Here is a 23,641-nt window from a genome sequence, read left to right on the forward strand (position 1 = left end):
AAATAAGTAAAAAGGTGGCTGAGATATGAATGGATAGCATTAGCTTAACCTAAAATTAAAGTTAGTTTAGAGATTTTTCCCAATCTGTTACCATATCTTTAACTGAAGAAATATCCATTTTGAACTGGGATCTGGATAATTGAGTTATTTATTAATCTTTCTTAAACAAGGTTGATAAATCATGCTTAAAACATTTGAACTTCTTGTAACTAGCTAGTCCAAAGTTAGCTTAGCAGCGTATCAGTACTTGGAGCTTGAAAACTTAGAACTCCGCAATTCATGTTATTTGTTGGGGTTTAGCTAACTTTTTGTCAAATGATGTAGTAAATGGATAATATTTGGACTTACAATAATGGCAAACATAGTATTCTATCCATAAATATCTAAAATCGAGTTTATTTTTCACAACTAAACGGTTCAAAGTTAAATAAACACCTTTTGTTTGCAGAGTTTCTCCGTTGCACTTCCTGAAGCCAGGATGTCGGTCTTGCACAATTATGTCTGAGTTAAAACTTTAAAAATGATATGTCTTTAGTTCTAGCCTATGTAGGGGCTTAACTTCTGACATTGCATGAGATGAAGATTAATATTGCATGTCCCATATCATGCGATCGAGTGTTATAAAGAACTTCAAGACAGTGACAGACCTACAGTGAGTCTCAGCCCACTGTTTAATGCAGCGACAGAGTCATGCATCTGAGAGATGAGTCGTTGTATTTATAGGCTCATTTGCATGCAAGATATATGATGAAGGCGCATACAGTAATTGACTGTCTAAGTTAGGCCCTGCAGTGCTGAACACAAGATAGAATATTTATGACGAGTAAACAAGGGGGGAATACATTATGTATGCAAGGGTAATAACACATTTTAAATTCCAAAATTCTTTGTTGTTGTAAAATCTGTTTTGGGATGAGGTTTACATAAAGAGCCCCGGCCTGAAGCTCATGTTTGTCTCCTGTCAGCTTGTAATGTACTCACTTATGCATGCCGGATGTAAATGCTAAACTAGCTGGATTACATCCAAACCAGACCTTGAAAACCAGTTTAATATGACGTCATTTTATCTTGCATCATACAGACAGGCAAAGCCGCAGTGCATTATCTCCCCTGTTCACACAAAGGGATATATATTCATTTGCATGCAAAATAACAACTTTCGCTGGGTTAGTTCTACACCATTTCCCCTGAAAATCGTTTATTTAGCTACAACGAATGTGCCCTTTTCCAGGGAAACCATCACTCACAAAGTTCTTGGAAAAACTTTAATACATTGGCCCCAGCAAAAGGACAATGCATGTATGTAGTTGGTGTTGCAGAGGTGAAACGGCTCTCTGGTGGCATGGAGTCAGTCTTTGAAGACAAAGGATGGCATTTCAAAAGGTCGGCCTGCAGTATGAATACATGGCAACCTCTCTTTCTTATCATCTCTACTCATGGCACACAATCACTTTAGTTCTCTTTTATTCTGGGAAATAGTCCCATGGTTGAAAGTTTAGCAGAGCTGAAACTCCTGACTATCTTCCCTATTACTTTCTATAGGCTAATTGTTTGGTCTATAAAATGTGAAAAATTTTACAAAAATTACAGAAGATGATGGCTTATTTTTCAGTCCAAAGAACAAAGATATTCTCTTGAATATATATTTGAAAAACATGAGCACATACTACAGTTTGAAAAAGCAAACACATATGTTTAACACATACAGCAAGGCTGCCACGCACAATTGTATGAAAATATAGGTTGAACTAATGAATTAAAATTCAACAAATGAGCCACAGAAAGTAAAAACCATGAAGCAAATTCCTGCAGCAGGCGTATAGATTCACTGAAAGTATAGAACAATACAGTTTACAGAGCATACATCACATCTGATCCTTTTACAACAAACACAATATGCTCTTTTTAGTTTTTAGAAACATTTTAATCCTGCTGGCAGTTTTTATAAATGTACCAGTAATCTGATTAGATCTTTCTTTTTGTCTTACTGTAAGGAAAAACAGTTACCTTATTTTGTATTCTGATTACGTAATCTGGTTACCTGTAATCTGTTGCTCCCAAAGACTGATCAAAACGTCTGATAACATTGTGGCTAACGGTTAAAGGCTAACAAAGTTTCCTCCAGAGGAAGTTTCTTTCGGTCACACCCCTCCCTGCCGGAAACGCCTCTATTGTACTCAATAATAATATATTGTAATATAGTGACATCAGTATGTAACACTTGCGCTACTATTGGCAAGGGCTCCAACACATTGTACATGATATGCTAAGCGGTTGAACAATCACAACAGAGCCGGCCAATCAGAGCAGACAGGGGTCTGGTTTCAGGCAGAGGGTGAAAAGAGGTGCTGCAGCACAGGCAGTATGAGTACAATAAAGAGCTTTTTGAACATTAAAGCATGGGGACATGTCATAGTGGAGGCAATGAACCTGGAAATGAGCATAATAGGGCCCCTTTAAACATCGTCCACTGAAATAAATGTGTGATTCCGTTTCAAACCGGTCTGAAACATGACATGCTGAGGTGCTGCTCTGCCTGTCTCACATCTGATAGAGTTCTTGAAAACACACATCAAATATTCAATCAAATATTCACAAAGCTGTCAGTCAGTGAAATATGAGTGAACAGCTCTCTGGGAAGAAATCAACAGTCTGATAACAATGAGCTACACACTGATGTTTGTTGGTAGCATTCTGTTTGCAAACCAGCTGCTGACGGAAACAACAAGATGCACCCCGGAGAGACATGAATGAAGGGAACAGTGTGTGCTCCATATGATGCTCTGCAGAGGCAAATGAAAGGTTGCTCCACATTTGCATGATGTGGGACTGTTGTTGTCTGGCAGCATAATGTGTGTCATTAGTTAATAAGATAGAGAAAATGCACATCAGTCTATCAATAGCTCCTTTGATCAATAAAACATGAAGAGCTTTGTCAGCAGTCGCTCAGTCACATTCTAAAAAAAGACCAGTGGGTTGCTTTTCTTTCCGTGTGATTACTGGACATGGGAGAATGTATCTTTGAATCCACATTCATGACTAATTCTGTGAAGATCCCTTTTATTTTTAATTAAGTTTGAAGAATGGCTTGTTTTTTATCACATGAAGTAGTTTTAATCACAAGATATTTTTCTAACCTCTCAAGGATGGTTTTATCTAGTTCATCAATGCTTTTTTGTTCCTATTTACTGTGAGCGCAACTACTAATTATTTCATTTTTTGAGAAGATGTGTCAAATGTTTAATCTTTATGACTTTTTCGTAATATGCTTTGGGTAAATCATTTTACAGACAGTGATACTTCGTACAATTGTCTTTTAAATGGTTATCTTTTGAGGATTGCTTCTACAATAATATTTAGCTGTTGAGAAATATTGTGTTTCATTAAACCTAGGGAGTGATTTAAGACAATACTGTCTTCATTAGAGGATAACATAATCTTTACATACAGTGCTATTAACTCAACTGGGAGTATGCGAGGGAAATTAAAGGAAATCTAAATGAGTGTTTTTCTCATTACAGTAGTTGTTGTAATACAAACTCCCATGAAGGTGTTTTGCTGAAAATGATCCCAAGATGGCATTACAGTACATGTCAGTGTACGCCCACACTGTATGATGATTTATTGCACCTTCCCCTGCTGCATGTACACTGAAATGCAGGTGAAGATAACTGATATTGCATTCAAAATCCCTTAGAGGTACAGTTTAATATAAAAAGCAGATTAAGGCACTGACGCTTACTGAGATCTACAAACAATTGAACTGCTATGGCATTTCGCATCAACATCTGAAAACCTTTATTATTAATGTAAACAGGTAACAAGTTATTTATTTACATTCAAAACGACACACCAGACCGCATTGTTGTTTGTATCATTGAAGTCAGCACCAAGCGTGTTGGATGCATTTCCTTTCTGGTTCAATTCTGGATTGTTTCAAGTTTGCAATCCTTCACTCTTCTTCTCCACTGCCTGTATCAGAGCATTGTTGCCTTTCTTTATACATTACTGCTAACTTTGCCTCAGTGTAGAACCATTGGCAGAAATAAGGATGCACAGATGCCATGCATGGGTGAGGCACCATCCTAAAATACTCCTCCCTCGCTCTGTAGATCTCAGAAACTCCACAGATTCATGTCATGTATTCAATGGGAGTTGCACGACCCAATGACTCAATTATGAGTACGTTCTGCCCTAATGCTTGAGCTATCAATATCCAAGTTTCATAGAACGTTGAAGTGATGTTTTAGTGATGTCTTGCTTTGGAACAGACAAAAAAAAAAAGCAGACCAACCTTAGCTGAAAAAAAGATCATCTCATTGTCAACATCTGAACTTCATTCTTATCAGTACCTGACACATTATAATGCCTCGTTTTTCAATCTGCACTCCCTGAGACCTCCTTTTACAACTGTGCAAGTTGTAGATGAAAGTTAATAGGAATGAGTCTTAAAACCCATGCATGAGTAAGCATTTTACAACTTGTGGTTCCATCGTCTCAAAGTTAGCGTTTTTATGAATGTCATTGTGGTTTGATGCCTGAAATAAGGTCTGTGGATAACACAAGCTCATGAGATGTTCACGTTTTGTTCAACAACATAAAATAGGTCAGTAAATACCCAACTGGTGAATCGATGATCTTCTATGTAAAAATGGTGGTTGCTAACAAGAATCTTTTAAAAAGTCTGTCTTTAGCTTAGCGGCCGTGATATTTGTAAGCTATTTACATCTGGCAAATGTATTAACACCTCGACCTGTTAAGTATCATACATTTGTGTTTGCCACAGAGTTTATTTTCTGCGATATACAGAAATCCATATCAGAAAATCCGGTACCACTTTACAATAAAACTACCCTGATAAAGGGTTTATGAATAGTTTGTAATTCATTTATTAATTAGGTTGTGAACACTTTATACATAATTAATACGCTTTTTTATTACATGGCTTAGTTGAATACTCGATTCTGATTGGTCAATTCAGAACACGTGACACGTTGTTAATCCAGAACAGACAGACCGCTGTCAAGCACTTATTGACCGTTGTTAAGGACGCTCAGATCTGCACAAACAAGTCCGTTCGATTTAACTGTGTACAGTTCTAACTGACAAGACAAGAGCGACAAGAAAACAGAGGAGAAGTAACGGGCGGAAACCCTCCTTTTTACGCAGCGGTCCAGACATAGACATCAAACGGCGATACATATTCAGTTGCCAGTTACTTTGGCATTAGGGCAGGGATATCTAGATACTTTCCAAGGTTTGACTTAATGAATTGTGCTACTTTTAAAGTAAGCAGCGATGTTTTCAAATCTGTAATCAAAAAGCTCCTCAAAAACGCTATCGAAGCACTTCCTGCCGTTGCTACGTTAGTTCAAACAGTAACAACGGACTATTTTTCTTTGCGGATGCATGTGAATTTAAATCAATATACTATTTTTTAAATCAATAAAATCATTTTCTAAATCCATAAAAGCATTTCAATTAATATTGGGAGTCATAACGTTACTTTGTTGAGAATGTGGCCATGTAATAAGCGGGATAATGTGCAGCGACATGGTCATTATGGGGAAAAGAACACCGACAGGCTGATCAGGAGACTGACGCGAAGCGTCACTGCACATTATCCCTTACATAAGACATGAGATAAACAGGGCACCTGTGACCGGTTGCTTGCCAAATAGTGAGCCCACGTTTATCTGTAAAAGTCTTATATTGACAACCTAGCTTACTTCATCTTCTTCATCAGCCAGCATCCTTGGTATCTGTTGCTCACTGAGTTGATTCTCGCTAAGTAGCCAATATAAGGCTTAGTCATCTTGCCAAATAGTGAGCCTGTGTTGATGTATGAAAACTATGTTAGAACTGGTTTATAAATGGTTCTTAATGATTAATAAAGTGTTTACAACCTAATTCATAACCTAATTATAAACCCTTTGTGAATCCTTTATAAGGGTAGTCTTATTGTAAATGTACCGAAAATCCCATTGCTTACAATGCTAACTTTTGGGTCGGCATACCATAAATCTTCACCACTCTATAGCACATGATAATGAATCAACAAGTCCTCCAACAAATATGACCCATTCCTATAGCAAAGGACACCACACATGCCTGAGCTTACATCAGGATATTTTGACAATGAGAATCTAAAGGTTATAAAACCATAGAAAGCTGAGAGTTTGTGGAACTCTGCTTGGGTGTTTTTGTCCATGTCTTTTTTAGTATCTGGAGAAAACTTTGGCTTCGACTATCTGACACTGAGTTTTTTGGGATCTGATTCCACTTTCTGTTAGAGTCTTCGGTACTTTGATGGCTCAGGATTGGTCTTGAGCTGTAGGGTAAAACGCACTCATGAGTCAGTGATATTCATCTTGCTTGTCAGAGATACTCTTTCTGCACTTCCAGTTAACGATAGCTAATACAACTGACGGGTTCGGTTTCATACCATTATACATGTCTTCCCCAGTGGCTAGGGTATCAAAACTGCAGAGATTATTCATAAAAGAAAATAACTGCTGAGGCATTTCCTGTATTGAAATTCAATTCAATACCACTTCTCCATGATAACACACAGCTTTTATATGAGCACATTAACCGTGACACTGAGCCTAATTGAGGAGCAACAAGGACATTTTCTGAAATTCTCTGTGGAGTGATTTGGCTGCTTTCTAAAATTTAAAATGCATCAACACTGAATATTTGATAGAATTTTTCATAAGTTTGATTTGTAATTTTACTGGTTATTTTTTCCATCTAAACACTTTGCTGCTCTTCTAACACAGCAATTTAATTTGGAAAAGTAAATTAATAACAGTATTTTGAGTGAGCTGAATTTGTGGATTGATATAATGACTTTTGGACATATTGCAACTTAAACAAGATTAGAACCTGATCACATCACGGTAAACCTGGAATAGTTTGCTACAGTATATAGATGTTTTCTTTGTATGTTGGGAATTCTGTGACACAAGAACTCTTGGGATTACTTTTAGGCTAAAAAAGCTTTCAGCTGCTTTTGAACTTAGTCTGGCTGACACTTTTACGTGAGACAAATGTTAAATTCACGCCATTTTTCAGAAGTGTATGCTGAAAACAAGTATGTCAGTATTCCACTAATTAGGAATTTATGACAGATTCAAAATATCTTATTTTATGGGAAGAATCACAGCAGTGTCCACAAACTTCTGGCAAAATTACTACAAAGGAATAACTGACAGTCATAACAAAACAAAATTAACACTAATGCGATTGATGCAGCTAATTAAAAAAGAATCAACACTTACATTGTGTTTGGCTTCCCTTGTTTACAAAGCAATACACAAATAGCTAATTAAGACTTAATTTCCATTTCTGGTGGGACTTCAATGGAGTTTACCATCTTGGAATAATGGTTCAACGTTCCCCAAACAGAATATAATGTGATTATCATGTTTGTCTCATTCTGCTGCCTCAGTGCGACCGCAGCACAACAGCTCTTTCACACCAGTGTTTCCTTTGGTGAATTAAGCTGAATTGCTGAACATGAAAAAAGCCGGAAATGGAGTCAGATGATTAATACAAGTGAATATGTACAAATCATTCCTGTCTAGCTCAACTTTGGTGAAATATATATTCCAGTTTTTGACCAATAGCAATTTGTCTTGATAAAGCTGGAGGGTGATGGAATGAATTGATTCCATATTGGAAGAAACAATCTTATTTAATCCACTTCTGAAACCTTGGCAACCGTGGTACTAATAAAAGTATGCGTTACAAGCTTATATCCACAACCTTTCCGTATTGAAAACCAACAAAGAGCGAGTCCGGTGGAGTCAAAACCTCTTGGTTTATTATGCAGTTAAAGAAAATACGTCATCTGACCATCAAGTTCCTGCATGACTGGATGAACCCATTTTGAACCTGAAAAAACAATAAACTACTTGAAATGCCAACAATGTCATTTCTTAGCATGTTTTCTTGGTAACGTGTAATGACAGGCAGCACTACACAATATTGAATCCCAAAAGCATGGACAACAATGCTTAATGGAATAATATAATATCATAAGCTATCAACAACAATGGGATTGTACGCATTTGAAGCCACTGGTTTATTCCTTCAGTTTCTGCCACCAGGAATCCATTTGGGTATGCTGACATTTTGACTTTAATTAAATGTATCATGTCAAATAATTAAGTTAGATGAAAGTCTAACTTCTTAAGTTGAACCTAATATTGTTTAGTTGACATACAACATTTAATTAAAGTCAACTTGTCAATCTTTTCAGTACATACATTACATTATTATTACATTGCATTTAACTGACGCTTTTATCCAAAGCGACTTACAATAAGTGCGTTCGACCAACAAAATACAAACTTGAAGAAAACAGAATCATATAAGTACATCAGGCTTCATAGAGCAAAAACATTTCAAGTGCTACTCAACTGGCTTTAGATAAGCCAGCCCTTTATTAGTATATAAGTGCTTTGTTAATAGTTCTATCGCTCGAAGTGGAGTCGAAAGAGATGAGTTTTCAGTCTGCGCCGGAAGGTGTGCAAGCTATCTGCTGTCCTGATGTCAATGGGGAGCTCATTCCACCATTTAGGAGCCAGGATAACAAACCCACGTGTTTTTGCTGATGGGAACTTGGGTCCCCTTCGCAGCGAGGGGGCAGAGAGCCGTTTGGTTGATGCAGAGCGGAGTGCACGTGCTGGGGTGTACGGTTTAACCATGTCCTGGATGTAGGAAGGGCCAGATCCATACGCAGCATGGTACGCAAGTACCATTGTCTTGAAGTGGATTCTAGCAGTTATCGGAAGCCAGTGAAGGGAGCGGAGGAGCGGAGTGGTGTGGGAGAATTTAGGAAGGTTGAAGACCAGGCGAGCAGCTGCATTCTGGATGAGCTGCAGAGGTCGGATGGCACATGCAGGTAGACCAGCCAGGAGGGAGTTACAGTAGTCTAGGCGTGAGATGACGAGAGCCTGGACCAGAACCTGCGTCGCTTTCTGGGTCAGCTGGGGACGCATCCTCCTGATGTTGTAAAGCGTGTATCTGCAGCAGCGGGTTGTAGCAGCTATGTTTGCAGTGAAGGACAGGTTGTTATCTAGGGTCACACCCAGATTCCTTGCAGTCTGAGTCGGGGAAACAACAGAGGTGCCAATGTTGATTGTTAGGTCAAGAGTGGGACAATCTTTTCCCGGAAGGAAAAGCAGTTCAGTCTTGTCAAGGTTGAGCTTGAGGTGATGATCAGACATCCACTGAGAGATGTCAGCTAGACAAGCAGAGATGCGTGCGACGACCTGGGTCTCTGAGCGGGAAAAGGACAGAATTAATTGGGTGTCGTCAGCGTAGCAGTGGTATGAAAAACCATGCGGGCTAATGACTGATCCGAGCGAGTTTGTGTACAAGGAGAAGAAGAGGGGACCAAGAACAGAGCCCTGAGGGACCCCTGTAGTTAATTGACAAGGGTCGGACTCGGACCCTCTCCAAGTAACCCTGTAGGTGCGGTCTATGAGGTATGAGGTGAGGAAGGAAAGTGCAGAGCCTGAAACTCCAAGTGCTTGGAGAGTGCGAAGGAGGATCTGATGATTCACCGTGTCGAATGCAGCAGACAGGTCCAAAAGGATGATGACAGAGGAGAGGGAGGCTGCTTTAGCAGTGTGCAGTTCCTCAGTGACAGCAAGGAGGGCAGTTTCTGTGGAGTGACCTGCCTTGAAACCAGACTGGTGCGGATCCAGAAGGTTGTTCTGATTGAGATAACAGGAGAGTTGTTTAAAGACAGCGCGTTCAAGTGTTTTAGACAGGAACGGGAGGAGAGAGACAGGCCTGTAGTTTATAACATCTGACGGGTTGAGAGTGGGTTTCTTTAGGAGAGGGTTTACTCTTGCCTCCTTGAGACTGTTTGGAAAGTGACCAGAAGTTAGAGAAGTGTTGATGAAATGGATGAGAAACAGTAGAATATCAGGAGCGATAGTCTGAAGGAGGTTTGAAGGGATGGGGTCCAGAGGACAGGTGGTAGGGCGGGCAGAGGTAATGAGGGTAAGAACCTCACTTGGAGAGAGAGGGGAAAAGGAGGTCAGTGTGTTGGTGGAAGGAGGGTCTGGTGACCCAGCGGTGAGTAGAGGTGAGTCAGAAAAAGAAGAGTGAATATCATCAACCTTTTTTTCAAAGTGGTTAACAAAGTCGCTTGACAGAAGGGAGGAGGAGGAAGGGGCTTTGGGGGGGTCCAGGAGGGAGGAGAAGATGGAAAATAGTTTTTTGGGATTGGAATAGGAAGATTGGATCTTATCTTGAAAGAAAGTGCTTTTTGCCTGAGAGATCGAAGCAGAGAAAGAGGAGAGGAGAGCCTGATAGGTTAGGAGGTCGTCACGGTGTTTGGATTTCCACCATTTCCGCTCTGCTGCCCGAAGGACGGTTCTATTAGCACGCAGTGCATCATTTAGCCAGGGAGCAGGAGGGGACTGACGAGCCTGCCGAGATGTGAGAGGACAGAGAGAGTCCAGAAAGGATGAGAGAGTAGAGAGGAGAGTTTCTGCAGCAGAGTTTGGAGGTAGGAGTTGGAACGAGTCAGAGGAAGGGAGGGCTGAGAGCACCGATGAGGCAAAGGTAGAGGGGGAGAGGGAACGAAGGTTACGGCGGACAGGTGCAGGATGGGAAGAGATTAGTTTGGAAAGAGGTAGAGAGAATGAAATGAAGAAGTGATCGGATGTGTGGAGCGGGTTTACAGAGAGGTTAGAAGTAGTGCAGTTCCTTGAGAATATGAGATCAAGGACATTGCCAGCTTTATGAGTTGGTGGGGACGGAGACAGTGAGAAAGCAAAGGCGGTTAACAGAGATGTTAGTTTGTCTATCTTCCCCGTCTGGAGGTTGAAGTCTCCGAGAAGTACAGCGGGAGGACCAGTTTCAGGGATGTGTGAGAGGAGATGATCTAATTCCTCCAAGAAGTCCCCCAAGGCGCCTGGTGGACGGTAGAGAACAACAATGGTTAATTGTATAGGATGGGTTACTGTGACGGCATGGAATTCAAAGGTGGAAGGAGTGAAGTTAGGTAGCTTGAAGAGGGAAAAGCTCCATTTGGGAGAGAGCAGGAGACCAGTGCCACCTCCTCTGCCAGTGGGTCTGGGTGTATGGGAGAAGGAATATACTGTGGAGAGAGCTGCTGGGGTGGATGTGTTGGATGGAGTAATCCAGGTCTCAGTGAGAGCAAGGAAATCCAGAGACTGCAGGGAGGCGTAGCCAGAGATGAAGTCAGCCTTAGGAACAGCTGACTGGCAATTCCACAGGCCACCAGAAACTAGATGTTGGATCTCAGTGGAACATGTGGGATAGACGAGAGCAGGCCGGTTATATCGATTACGAGATACACGGGGCCAGTGATAATTGCGAGAAGACACATAAACAGGAATGGAGAAAATACACATGATTATAGCATGAGGGGCTAGAAAACTAAAGAAAATAAACCACCAGCGATACTTAGCTCAATCAGAGTAGGATTTTCCTCCTCTTTGCCTCCCTCGTGACTCCCGTACATACAGTAGTCAGGGAAACCATAGGATTCAATTTACCTGAGATATCTAGTGAATGTCCTAGTTTCTACCCCAGGCCCTCCTGTGGATTTGTATTTATCATAGAACGAAGCCTATATAGCACTTCATTAACTCCCTGTATACTGTTACACAAATAAAAGTGTTTCTGTGTAGCAGCACATATTGCAACCCAAGGCGCTGTCTAACCACCCGACGCTTCATTGTCTGAACAGCAATGATGCCAGTATGATAATCAACATGTTCCTTACAGTTTTATTCACACATATGAGACAGGTTAATATGGCTCACAAAGCAGGCAGTGCAATCTGAGGGTGGCTCAGCTAAATCACAGGAGTATTTAGACTATTAAAGGATTGTTGAGGAATAGGCTGACTCGATCCTGCACCCTTCATCCAGGGTGACAGTTTTGGGACAAGTTCATAAATAGCTGCTGCAGGAGGGGGAGCTATTCAGGGTTCTCGCCATCCAGAAATGTTGTTGATCAAAGCTCAGTAGGAAGAGACACAAACAGCACCACGGTGGATTCTGAGCTACAGTTTCAACAGCCAATTTGTATATAATATGCACGATTCTTGGATGTAGCCGATTTTGTCTGACTGTCAAGTTTGCTTTGAACTCAATATATTTGGGTAATGTTTAAAGCAAAACACATTTTTCCCCTTATACGATTCTGCAGCTCACAATGTATGGCAGTGGTCATTTTCAGGGGAAATGCAGGTAGATATGGCCTTTATTTAGTGAGGCATACAAGTTGAAGTGTAGACAAATAGCTCAACACTTTTGCTAAAGAAAACTTGGCAAATTAGGCATTTGGGACTGATGAAAATATCTTGTGTTAGGGTTAGGGTCAGTGGGTCAAAGTTATGATGTAGACTGCTTCAGAGCAACATTACATCCATTCTGTTGTGTAGATCAAAACATTAAAAATTGCCAACATAGTCAACAAACTACAGGCATTCATCAACCACTGCTTCAGATGCTTCTTGGGGTTGTCCATACCAGAAACCATTATCAATGCAGACTTCAAATAGAGCGGCAATCTAGAACTATCCAAAATAAATGAAATCCAAGAAGGTGTTACCATGAAATGCAGAAGGCAAGAGAAAGAGAGAAACCCTAACCCTAAGACTAACTAAAGAACAAGAGCTAAGGCCGAGGGGCTGTCATGGCAGCAAATAGATTGAACGATATGCCACCATGCAAATAATGGATTTCCCCAAAATATTGTCAGGCTGTGCCATCAGAACTCAAATAAGGATCCATTATATTTATTTACCATCTGCCTACTTAAGCTCACCACAAAACCGCCTTAAATCCATTCAAACATCTTTTCCGCCTCTTAATAACAATCATTATGTTTTAATTCCCTGATTGGCTAATTGAAAAGTTTATTATATTTGACTTGAAATCAACAAAACTTGTACAAATGGTGGCTTGTCATTCAAAAACAACAGATGTCCAAATGCATTCTATGGCAGAGTTGTGTTCTACACATTAATCATGATTTCAAAAGTGGAGAATCAGAGAGGAAATTGAATTGTGAAAGTCAAAACAACAGAGCTCATTAGAATGTAATACAATCACTCCGGAGTTAGACTTACTCAATATATTGAGGAGAGACCTATTAGGATCATATCCATATTCCATTGGCTATTACTAAAATGCATATGATGGAGGATTGAGTGTGTGGGGGTGCACTAAAGGAAGATCTCTATTTGGCAAATCAATTAGTGTGTGTTTGAAGTGATAGACTGATCATTGTCCTCCTCCAGGCAAGAGGCCTGATTTTGGAAAGACACAGCAGGATATTTTCCTTTGGATAATACATTACTATCTGTTATCACTAATATTCACTGATCATTTACAAATGATGCAGTAATTACATTGCGAACATCCAGCATATCTTGACTCAAAATTATGCAATAATACAAGTCATACTACTTCCCTGATGGCTCCCACAGGAGTGTTGACATCCTCGTGGATTCATCTTCTTATTACAGACACATGCATTTCCAAACATTTGGTCTACCTACGCTGTAAAATTATCTCTTCGATTTACACACGGCATCTAGTGCACGTCTGTCCGTCCTGGGAGAGGGATCCCTCCTCTGTTGCTCTCCCTGAGGTTTCTCCCATGTTCCCCTTTAAACTGTGGGTTTTCTCTGGAAGTGTTTCCTACGATATGAGGGTCTAAGGACAGAGGGTGTTGTATTGTCATACTGATATTCTGTACAAACTGTGAAGTCCACTGAGACAAATGTAACATTTGTGATATTGGGCTATATAAATAAACATTGATTGATTGATTGAAGTCCATGCATTTGTTACTTCAAGGCATGGACTATTGTAATTCCTGATTATCAGGCTGTACCAACACGTCTCTCAACACTGTACAAAATATGATCATTTTACTCCTGTATAAGCTGCTCTGCACTTGCTCCCTGGCCAGGTAACATCCTCTTTTGTACACAACTTCCCCACTATTACCTTCCAAGAGTTATTAATGGTTCCCTAGAGTCTTCAAACGTGTAATGGTGGCCAGAGCATTCATCTATCAAGCTCCTCTTCTGTGGAACCAGCTTCCAGTTTGTGTTTCGGGAAGGCAGACACCATCTCCACAATTAAAAGTAGGGTTAAGACTTTCCTTTTCGATAAAGCTCAAAGTTAGGGCAGGCTCAGGTTTACTTTGGACAAGCCCCTATGCTTCTATAGGTTTAGACTGTTGGGGGACATTCACATTTCACCTTTCTTCTCCTACTCACACATGCATTTACAGTGCATGACTGCCCTGATAGGATTACATTGTAGTTGGTTCAGTAAGACACTGAAGACATAGAATGAAAAGTCAAGGTTAAAATATACCTAAAGTTACCTTTCCTGCATAAACTCCTCATTTGCATTCCTAATAGATATGATAAGACTCATTGACTATTGTTACTGAAGGTCATTAAAAGCATGTTTTTCAAGCATGTCTTCTGTTTAAAAAAAATATACTACCACCTAATAATACAAATAGGTAATGAATATAGTCTTATTTAATTGCAGGATAACATTGTTTTTGCTAAATGTGTCACTTATAATGCAGACACAAAGACCTACTGTAAATGAAACAATGCAAGTCCCATTTTTTTGGGGGGGTTTTTATGTTGATCAGCTGATGGATCTGAAGGTCAAAATAAAACATTCATTGGTCTGAATGTCAAACTCTGAATGTTCATTTTAGCAGCCTCAATATTTTTGCATGACTTTGTTCATTAGCAGAAGCTTTACCATCAAGCATATTTTGTGTCAATACAGTGAATATTGTTAAATCATCAATCTAAAGGGAATCAATTAAAGTGAAAACAAAGGTAATCGACAGATAAATGGCAAATGCTTGCCAGTCTATAGGCTTCATATTTACTCTATTCACCATAAACATACCTTGTGGCAGTCCATTAGCAAGAAGAGCCTTGGTGTTGGGATCAGTGGGTCACAGGTTCAAACCCCACTGCAGTCAGCATGTCGTTGTGTCCCTGGGCAAGACACTTCACCCCAAATTGCTCCTGTGGGGATTGCCCACAGTTTCGAGTATGTAAGTCGCTTTGGATAAAAGCGTCTAAAAAGTCACATGTAATGTAATGATATCTGAAAAATAATTAGGACTATTTGGGATAATCATAGTGTGTCAAATGCTCTTTCAGTCCAATATCAACCCACTTCTCATATATCTGAACACCAGGCCTCCCTGCCAATGAAACACACTTTACAGCCCGTGTGTGTTTTCACCTCACCCTGCTCGTCCTTCACAGTTCCCTGGGTTTGTCAACCTATAAAACAGGTATTATTATCTGCAGCTTCTCACGTAATTTGGCGGAATATTCTACAAGGGCTCTGTGCCAGGCACCAGTCCTAAGGGGAATGTCAGTCCTAACCTCATCTCCAGCTATCATTGGCTCTGTGTGAGCTCCTCATATTCACCAGGAAATCCATGGTGCGACAGACAGAGATGAGGGAATAGGTAAGGAACAGAGGACAGACAGGAGGAAGGGGTGAGGGAAGGAATATGGAAGTAAAAGTGGAAGAAGGGAAGGAAGGAGAAAACGAATAAATAACGGTGGAGAAAAAATGGGACACATGGAAAAAGGAACAAAGATGACAGTAATACCGACGGGATGAAGGAGCGGGAATACATTACTTAAGACAGTGTTTTTTTTAAAAAAGTTTAATCTTTTTTTTTTTAAAGATGTTATTAATAACTGTATATCTATTAATCTATGTGTCCTTTGATGCCAATCTTTTAATATTTTTGTTTTTGAATCACACGACCGCCCTTCAAGCCAATCAGAATCGAGCTGCCGCTACTGAGAGTGAAACTGAGTATCTGCTCAGCTTTTGGAGCAAGTGAGAGCTAGTGAATATTTCGCTCTGCAGCTGGATGAGAGCACAGATGTAGCAAATGTCGCAGAATTGCTTGCATACATCAGATTTATTTCAGAAGACAACTTTGTTGAGGAAATATTATTTTGCAAAGCACTGGAAGGTAGGACCACACGAAGAGACATTTTCCAAGTTTTAGATGAGTACATCATCTCAAATGGACTTGACTGGTCTCGTTGTGTGGGTGTGTGTTCAGATGGGGCAGTGGGGCTATGACAGGCAAAAAAGCGGAGTAACAGCTTTTATCAGGCAGAAGGCCCCAAATGTAGTGGCAACACACTGCATGCTCCATCGCGAGGCACTTGTACACATCATTTAAATAAAAACATTGCAACAGGGGGGTCCCCGCCAGAGGATAATGCTATATGGGGGTCCTTGGCATGGCAACGTTTGGGAACCCCTGACTTAAGAGACTAAATACATGATGAAAAGACAGTAGAAAGAGAAGAAAAGAAAAGGAAGAGACAGAGGAAAAAAAGAAGGAAGAAATTAAGAAAATCAAGGACAGGTGGAAAGAAAAGAGGAAGAAAGGAAATATTGAAGGAAGGTTGAAAAAAACATGAGGAAGAGATGGGAAAAGAAGAAAGAAGCAATGTAAACAAACTGGGACAATAACGGACAAAGAACATGAGGAAGAGAGGAAAGAAAAAAAGGAAGGAAACAAAGAGGTGGAAAGTAAGAACAAATGGGAGGATGGAAAAAAAAGTTAAAAGACGGGAATAACGTTCAAAACATTATAAGAAAGGAAGGAAAGCAGGAAGGAAGGAAGAATGAACAAAAGACATGACAAAGAGAGAAGGTAAAAGGAAGGAGGAAGAAGGAAAGAAGACATGAGCAGGAGACAAGATAAAGGAAGGAAGGTACAGGCAAAAAGAAGGACTTAAGGAACACATGACACAGATTGGTAAAAAAGTAATTAATGAAGGAAGGATTGGAGGATAGAAAGAAGGAAGGCTGGAGAGAGTTCACGGTCTGATTGATTCCGTCAAGAGCCGTCCCTCATTCACTAACTGAATATGTATGAGAGAGAACAGCTGACCAACTTTCTTTAAGTAATGACTGAAATAAGCAAGTATTGATGGACTGATCATCTTTGACATCTTAAGTTTACTTTCCATTCCCTCTTTGCTTTCAATCAGCCCAATCAACCTGCCTGATCAACACAAAACATCTCCATATGCCAACTGACACAGGACACATCAATCTGTCAGGAGAACTTTGCAGGACTGACACTTTAAAATCGTTTCGAAACACATGTCAACATTCATAAAAAAGCCTTCCTGACACCCAAGCCATCACCTTTTTTGTTGTCATAGAAGTGGCTAAATAACCTGTAAATGCAACACTGCAGTAGACATGCTGCAGTAACTGTAGTTGGCAGGATTCAATGAAGGTCACAAGTGGCTCTGTCTTCTCATGCAATTAACCCAGTTTCTCAGTGAGGCAGCAATCTGTGGGGAACAAATTAAAATCCAAACTCATCCCAGTGTGAGGACTTCACAGAAAAAAAGAAAAGAAAAAAAAACCTTGGACGGCTCAACATTTGTTTGGAGGCGTTGATTAAAGAGGGGACATGGGAGGAAGGAAGCAACGCAAGAAAAGGAAACATATTATTAGGAAAGGAACAGTTCAATTGAGGGAGAAATAGAGAAAAAGGCCAGATGGAGCAAAAGGACATTTGGGAATTGTCTCTTTTCTTTCATCGAACAATATCTGTTAGATATTGAACAGAATCTTCATTTACCGTTAATTATTTGTTCATGAAAGCAATGCAGCTCATGCAAAACATCGTATCAACTCACTTGACTCATCTTAGTATACAGAGCCAATAGGAGAGAAGATGCTCCCTTGTTCCTATTATTTGTCTTAAACCTGTGTGTGTGTGTGTGTGTGTGTGTGTGTGTGTGTGTGTGTGTGTGTGTGTGTGTGTGTGTGTGTGTGTGTGTGTGTGTGTGTGTGTGTGTGTGTGTGTGTGTTTGAGAGTGCTGCACTGACCTTGAATTCCTCCTGAGGGCAACAAACAGTCCCAAGTATTTCCTCTCCTCCCACGGATGAACGCTGCAAGGTGACGTCTCTGTGTGTGCTGAGGAAGAAGTCCTCCACCTCATCTGTTCACTTTTTCACCTACAGGAAAACAATGAGAAGAGGCATGAGAAATGGCAGCGATCTTATACATATGTGTGGTCTGTATTTCTTTCATGTCAGAGAAAACAGAACACTGGGTCTCGCCCAAACCCTGACTGAGGTCTGGAGTTACATCCATTCCCTAAGGGTGGCATTATTTCGAAGGAATTGTTAGACGCATAACAAAGAGAAAGTCGTCAAAGTGCTGGTTTCTACACATTTCAGTGAGAATTGCGACTGCAAATTTGTGGCTGTGGCTTTCTTGAAAAATAAAAAGCCTGAGGCTATAAAAGCCATGCAGGAGGGATTTTAATTCAGCAAGGCTTGGAAGAGCTTTTATAAATTGGGTTTCTAAATTAGGTAGGATGCAAGCGCTTGCATCTAATGCAATAGTTATTTTAACACACATAAATGTAAAACAGCAAGCTGGGGTTTTAATGGCCATTACATGCTGTTTCGTTCCTATTTGTGTACACATTTAACAAACTAGAAACAAATGGTTATGCGCTTCAGAGGTGCTGCTAAGTGTGTATTATTATTTTGATTGAACCAGACTGGCTTTCCCCCCCCCTGTATACAGTCTTTAGAAGCTAAGCTAAATCCCTTCCAGCTTCATTATTAATGCACAGGATGTTATTAATCTATTAATTTAACCCTCAGCTGGAAAAGCAAAAAAGTGTATATCTTGAAATGAATGAATTTGAAACTTATTTTTGTTTTGATTTTCTTGATATATAAAGACATTAATAGTGGATTGTATGATAATATCAGTATTTAGTATTGATCATATAGAAGAAGTGACTGGGATGTCACCAATTGTTTTGTAGACTATCATTATAAAGCGTTGAGTTTGGCATTTTGACCTTTTCCGCCAACTTTCTGTTTTCTGACTTGCCAGAATTGATGTAGGACATAAGTAAAATCAAACACTGAACATTTTTAAGTACCACAATGATACCATTCCATAAGCTGAAACAAAAAGACAGGTGACACCCAAACTAGTATCAACATGTCAATCCATGCCCTAAGGAAACCCTTGTTCAGCGTCTATCATGCTGTACTGAAAAGGTCTTTAAGCAAGCCAATGGGACCGTAAACTCGTTAAGAAAATGATTACTGTAGTACTTCATCAAGTGAGAAATAGCATAATTTTTTCGTAGGCTTCTCCACTTGGTAAAGTACATTATGTCTGTAAGGGATTTTCAGTCTTTTAAGAGTGATGGTTTTGATCAACTGGTTTGAGATTGAAAATAATTCTGTATCAACATATAAACCTACTGGTTCAAACACCAGAATGCTTGTTGTACTTCGGTAACTGTCCCTTAAAAAAGAGTATTTGAAAAAGAAATAATGAAAACAGAATGATCCTAAAAGCTAAGCAACATTGCGGCTTGTCAGGATTGGGTACAGGCATTACATTTTGAAAGTACAAAGGCCTTTTTTCGTCAAAAACCTTTGATCCTGCCAGTAAATCGGAGCGTTTGTATCTGAATCATCGTGGCTGGCTGAGCATTCTTTCTTTCCCTCTCATTTTAATTCATCATGTGTGTGTCTGAAAAGGGTTAACGCTGTACATTTCAGTGTAACACCAGTTTTAGTTTAATATTACAGGTGTGTTTTGACATTAGAATATTACCAGGAGCACATTCAATCATCTCAGGAAGCTCCTCTCGCCTTGAAATCTCGGTTACTCCCCAGCATGCTGCCGTACAGGTCATGAAATGAGGTTGCCAAACCATATTGGGTCGACATGATAATTGGGGGCGCCTCTTTGTGTCACGCTGACATTGCAAATCGCTTCGGCGTGTTTTCGGGGTGGGTGCCTGCAGCGTACATCACTCAGCCACCGGCCAGCTTTACTTGGAGCTAAGTGCTGTGCCAATTATTGCATGACACCGCCATCCATATCTTTTCTCAAGGAAATTTATAATTTATGACACATCCTCTTTTCTGCCTTGAGGGATCTGAATGCTATTATCCTGCTAAAGTGAGATCTGATTGGGCAGCTGCTATCTCTCTCGCTCCTTTGAAGTCATTTTCTTCAAGTGCCCCTCTATAGTCGCTATAATGTATCATCGTCCAACAGAACAAACATACAGTGAGCCGGACAACACCATATTCTTCGGTCAACAAGGGAACAGTAACGTCTTGGCTAAAAATAGCAGCTTCACAGTGTAAGTGCTGAGATATTTGAAACCATATATATTTTTTGTTATGGTTCCTCCATCATCTTCTCTTTTGTGTCTTCCTGTGCAGATTACTCCCCCCACAAAAAGAAGAAAGATACAGTCAAAACGTTACATAGCTACTACCTTGCATTAAACATAGGCAAATCATTCACCACGTGTGTTGAAAGTGGTATATACGTTTATTTAATGAATGCACTTTCATCCATGATAGGAATTGGCAGTAAGATAAAATAAACATTAAGAAGTCTTATCGACAATATGCCTCGAGACAAAGCGTTGATAACCTTTGAACCTACACTTTAGTGATTATCCCACTTGTAAGGTGATTACTCAACTTCAATCGTAACCTTAGCTTCTCAACCATTTAGTATAATGCTTAATTATTTAACCATAAACCATAACCATAAATAAGCTTGACTTTTTCACTTCAAACTTGTGCTAAGCCTTAGCCTCACTTAGCATTAGCCTCATGTTGTATATATTGTCTTCATTGTTGACTGGGGATGTGTGTCACTTTTGTAAAGGAGAGTGTCACTGAGCACAATCATTTAATTGTATGATTTAATACACATGATAATACATTAAAATGTAACCCTTAAACTACTATTAGCTCCACTTTTTGAACCTTCAGTTTAGCATTAGCCTTTTTTAACCTTAAACTTATATTATAATCTTGACTTTCAACCCACTATTGCTTCATGTACATTTCTTCCTGTCTTTAATATAGAAACAGGAGAAATATATTGGAGAGTGAGAGGGGGATGACATGCAGGGCCACCCCTGGCCAACTTGTGGCCCCACGCAAAGTTATATGATGAGGCCCTCTGTGTCGCGAGCGTCGACGGGGGGGGTGCTAGTGGAGCCTTGCAGGGGCGAAACTGTGGCGCGCCGCATTTGCGCTTCAGATGAGGCTCCCTCCACAAAATAAAGTACCCTCCACAAGCTGAGGCCCCCTCCGCGAGGTGAGGCCCCACGCAGTCTGCGTGATTGGCCTGTAGGGAGGGGCGGCCGTGATGACATGCATCAAAAGGCAGCACAACGGAAGCAATGACTCAGCCTTTCTAGCCAAGCTATATCAACAAACATAGAACTGCTGTATTGCATGTGTTACTTTGCTTTTTCAGCTTTGTCTCTTAGCACAATCTGAAAGGTTAACAAGGAACGCTACATGTTTCCATTCATAATTGATTGACACGTGACTCAGCAGTTAGTTGTAATGTAATTAATCATCTTGGCAAGCTTTCAAATATGCTCTACATTATCGATGTCTTGTATCTTTTTTAAGAAGCTGCCTCAGTGGTAGCTTTTATGTTTTACACGTGTCTTTTCTCTTACAGAATAACAGTTTAAGTGGGGTCAGCCAAGAACGTCACCAAGCATCCTTTCGTTCTTTGAAAAGCGTAGTGAAAAGATAATAACGTTGCATTTTGCTACCAGATGAACTTGTGTGTTTCACTGCTGAACGAAGACTTGATTGTGTAATTCCAACACAACAAGCACGTCAAGCTGTCAGGAATAGCAATAGCTGGTTAGTTGTTTCGTACACTTCATCCCTAGTGGCTGTGATTTGCTTTTCTAGACCAGGTACCTGAGAAACTAAGGTGACAAACTACAACTTGTGAGACACTTTTAAAGGAACTTCACTTGTGATGCTTTTCTTCGCACAAGCCTTATGTTATTACCTAGCTCAATTGCACTTCTAGAATCCACTCACTTGTCAAAATCACTCCATTGACTTCACAGTAGCACAAAGTTGTCTCAATGACAAAGCTCAACCTGAAGAAAATTGATTTTACTCATGAACTCATCAAGATTGTAACATTGCCCTAAATCCCTCTTTGAACTTCTGAAACCAAGCAGGATCAACAGTCACAAAATCTGAGGGCGTGAATGATTTCTAAAGATTTTTATGGTAGGACACAGGCTGTGTCAACTTCTTTTCATGCATTGGGGACTTCAAATGCATTCGCCCACAACGATTTCTGCTGGGAACCCGCAGTGGCAAATAAACACATCAGCTTGAGTCCATCCCCCTCTCCCTGTCTCATATTTTCCAGTCTATTGCCTGTCATTCCGCTGCCTCATTTGAGCGTCCCTCTCCTCTTTACAGGGGATGGTTCTGCAACTCCATTAGCAAAAAGGTTGGCTGAAATCTGCAGGATGCACCAACTCTCAAGGACTTTCCACTTACTTATTCCTTCTTCCTCATACCTTTGAAGATACTAGTTTGCTTTTAGTAGACATCTTTGCTGTCAAATACATTCAATTTCACCTGTCAAACTTGGTCCTTTTCACTTCAGAACAACTAAGGGGAGTTAGTCTGTTTGGAAGTCTTATCTGTTTGACACAGATTACACTGAGAACTGTGCTAAATACTATTTTGAATTCCCCATCGTAAGGTGAAAATGCATAAGTACAGAGTTCAGTTTGCTTGAAACAAACTAGGTCATAAAAAGTGTTGCTGGGAGGCAACTGTTTAATGTATACTGGTCTAATTACTCAGTATGTATATTCAATATTAGCATTATGCATTAGGCATTTCATGAGGGATAATAGACAAGTGTTTTCTTTGCCAATATATGGAGATCAAGCATGCGCTGTAAGTCTATGAAGTCTACTTTAGCTCCGACAGAGAATTTGATCTGCAGAGAGATCAAGTTACAACAAACCAAACAATTCAACAACTAGTCGGATGTCAAACAGGTCAGCTAGGTCAAAGTCCAATGAAGGAAGTCAGTTGTTTAATGCTATTGGATATCTACCAATGACATTATTCATTTTACCACTGGCTTGTTTTTTCTTCCTAAAAGATGTCAGCAAGGTTATAACTAGTTGCACTAACAATAGAGGAACTGTAAGGTCAGGCAAAGCTTGAAACCAGCTGGTTTGTACACAGATTTGTCCAATGCCATTCGAAGGCCATTTACCCTTGAAAACATTAATTATGTCACACCTGGCTATTCCTGTAGATAGTGACTGAAATAGTTGCATAAAGAATAACAGATATTGCACAGTTGTCCAATCAGAACTGAACTAACCAATCTCCCCAATAGGACAAACGAAGGGTAAGGCAAGGCAAGGCAAGTTTATTTATATAGCACTTTTCAACACAAGGCAATTCAAAGTGCTTTACAAAAAATGAAAGAGATTAAGAAAATGGCATTTAAAATCAGTCATTAAAAAGAAAAGCTAATAAAATAAACATTAAAAGAAAAAATACATGGATAAAAGTTACACTGCAGTCTAAGATATGAATAGTTCAATTAAAAGCAGGTTTCTGGGAGTTTGTTCCAGATATTTGGAGCATAATAACTGAATGCTGCTTTACCATGTTTAGTTCTGACTCTGGGGACAGAAAGCTGACCAGTCCCTGAAGACCTG

At 40.0% G+C, this 23,641-nt stretch overlaps 1 protein-coding gene across 2 annotated transcripts in view; it reads right to left on the bottom strand.

Moving 5' to 3' along the window:
- LOC117539708 (leucine-rich repeat and fibronectin type-III domain-containing protein 2) overlaps positions 1-23,641 on the bottom strand; it is a 202,850-nt gene that overhangs the window by 92,033 nt on the left and 87,176 nt on the right. The window contains exon 2 of one of the 2 annotated variants that reach the window (XM_034205972.1): positions 17,943-18,071. The gene's annotated coding sequence lies outside the window, so the exon portion shown is untranslated. Of the gene's footprint in view, positions 1-17,942; positions 18,072-23,641 lie in introns of those variants that run through there. The other variant, XM_034205971.1, reaches the window with a different exon arrangement.

The sequence above is a fragment of the Gymnodraco acuticeps genome, unplaced genomic scaffold (assembly GCF_902827175.1).
Source record: "Gymnodraco acuticeps unplaced genomic scaffold, fGymAcu1.1, whole genome shotgun sequence".
Taxonomy (NCBI): Eukaryota; Metazoa; Chordata; class Actinopteri; order Perciformes; family Bathydraconidae; genus Gymnodraco; species Gymnodraco acuticeps.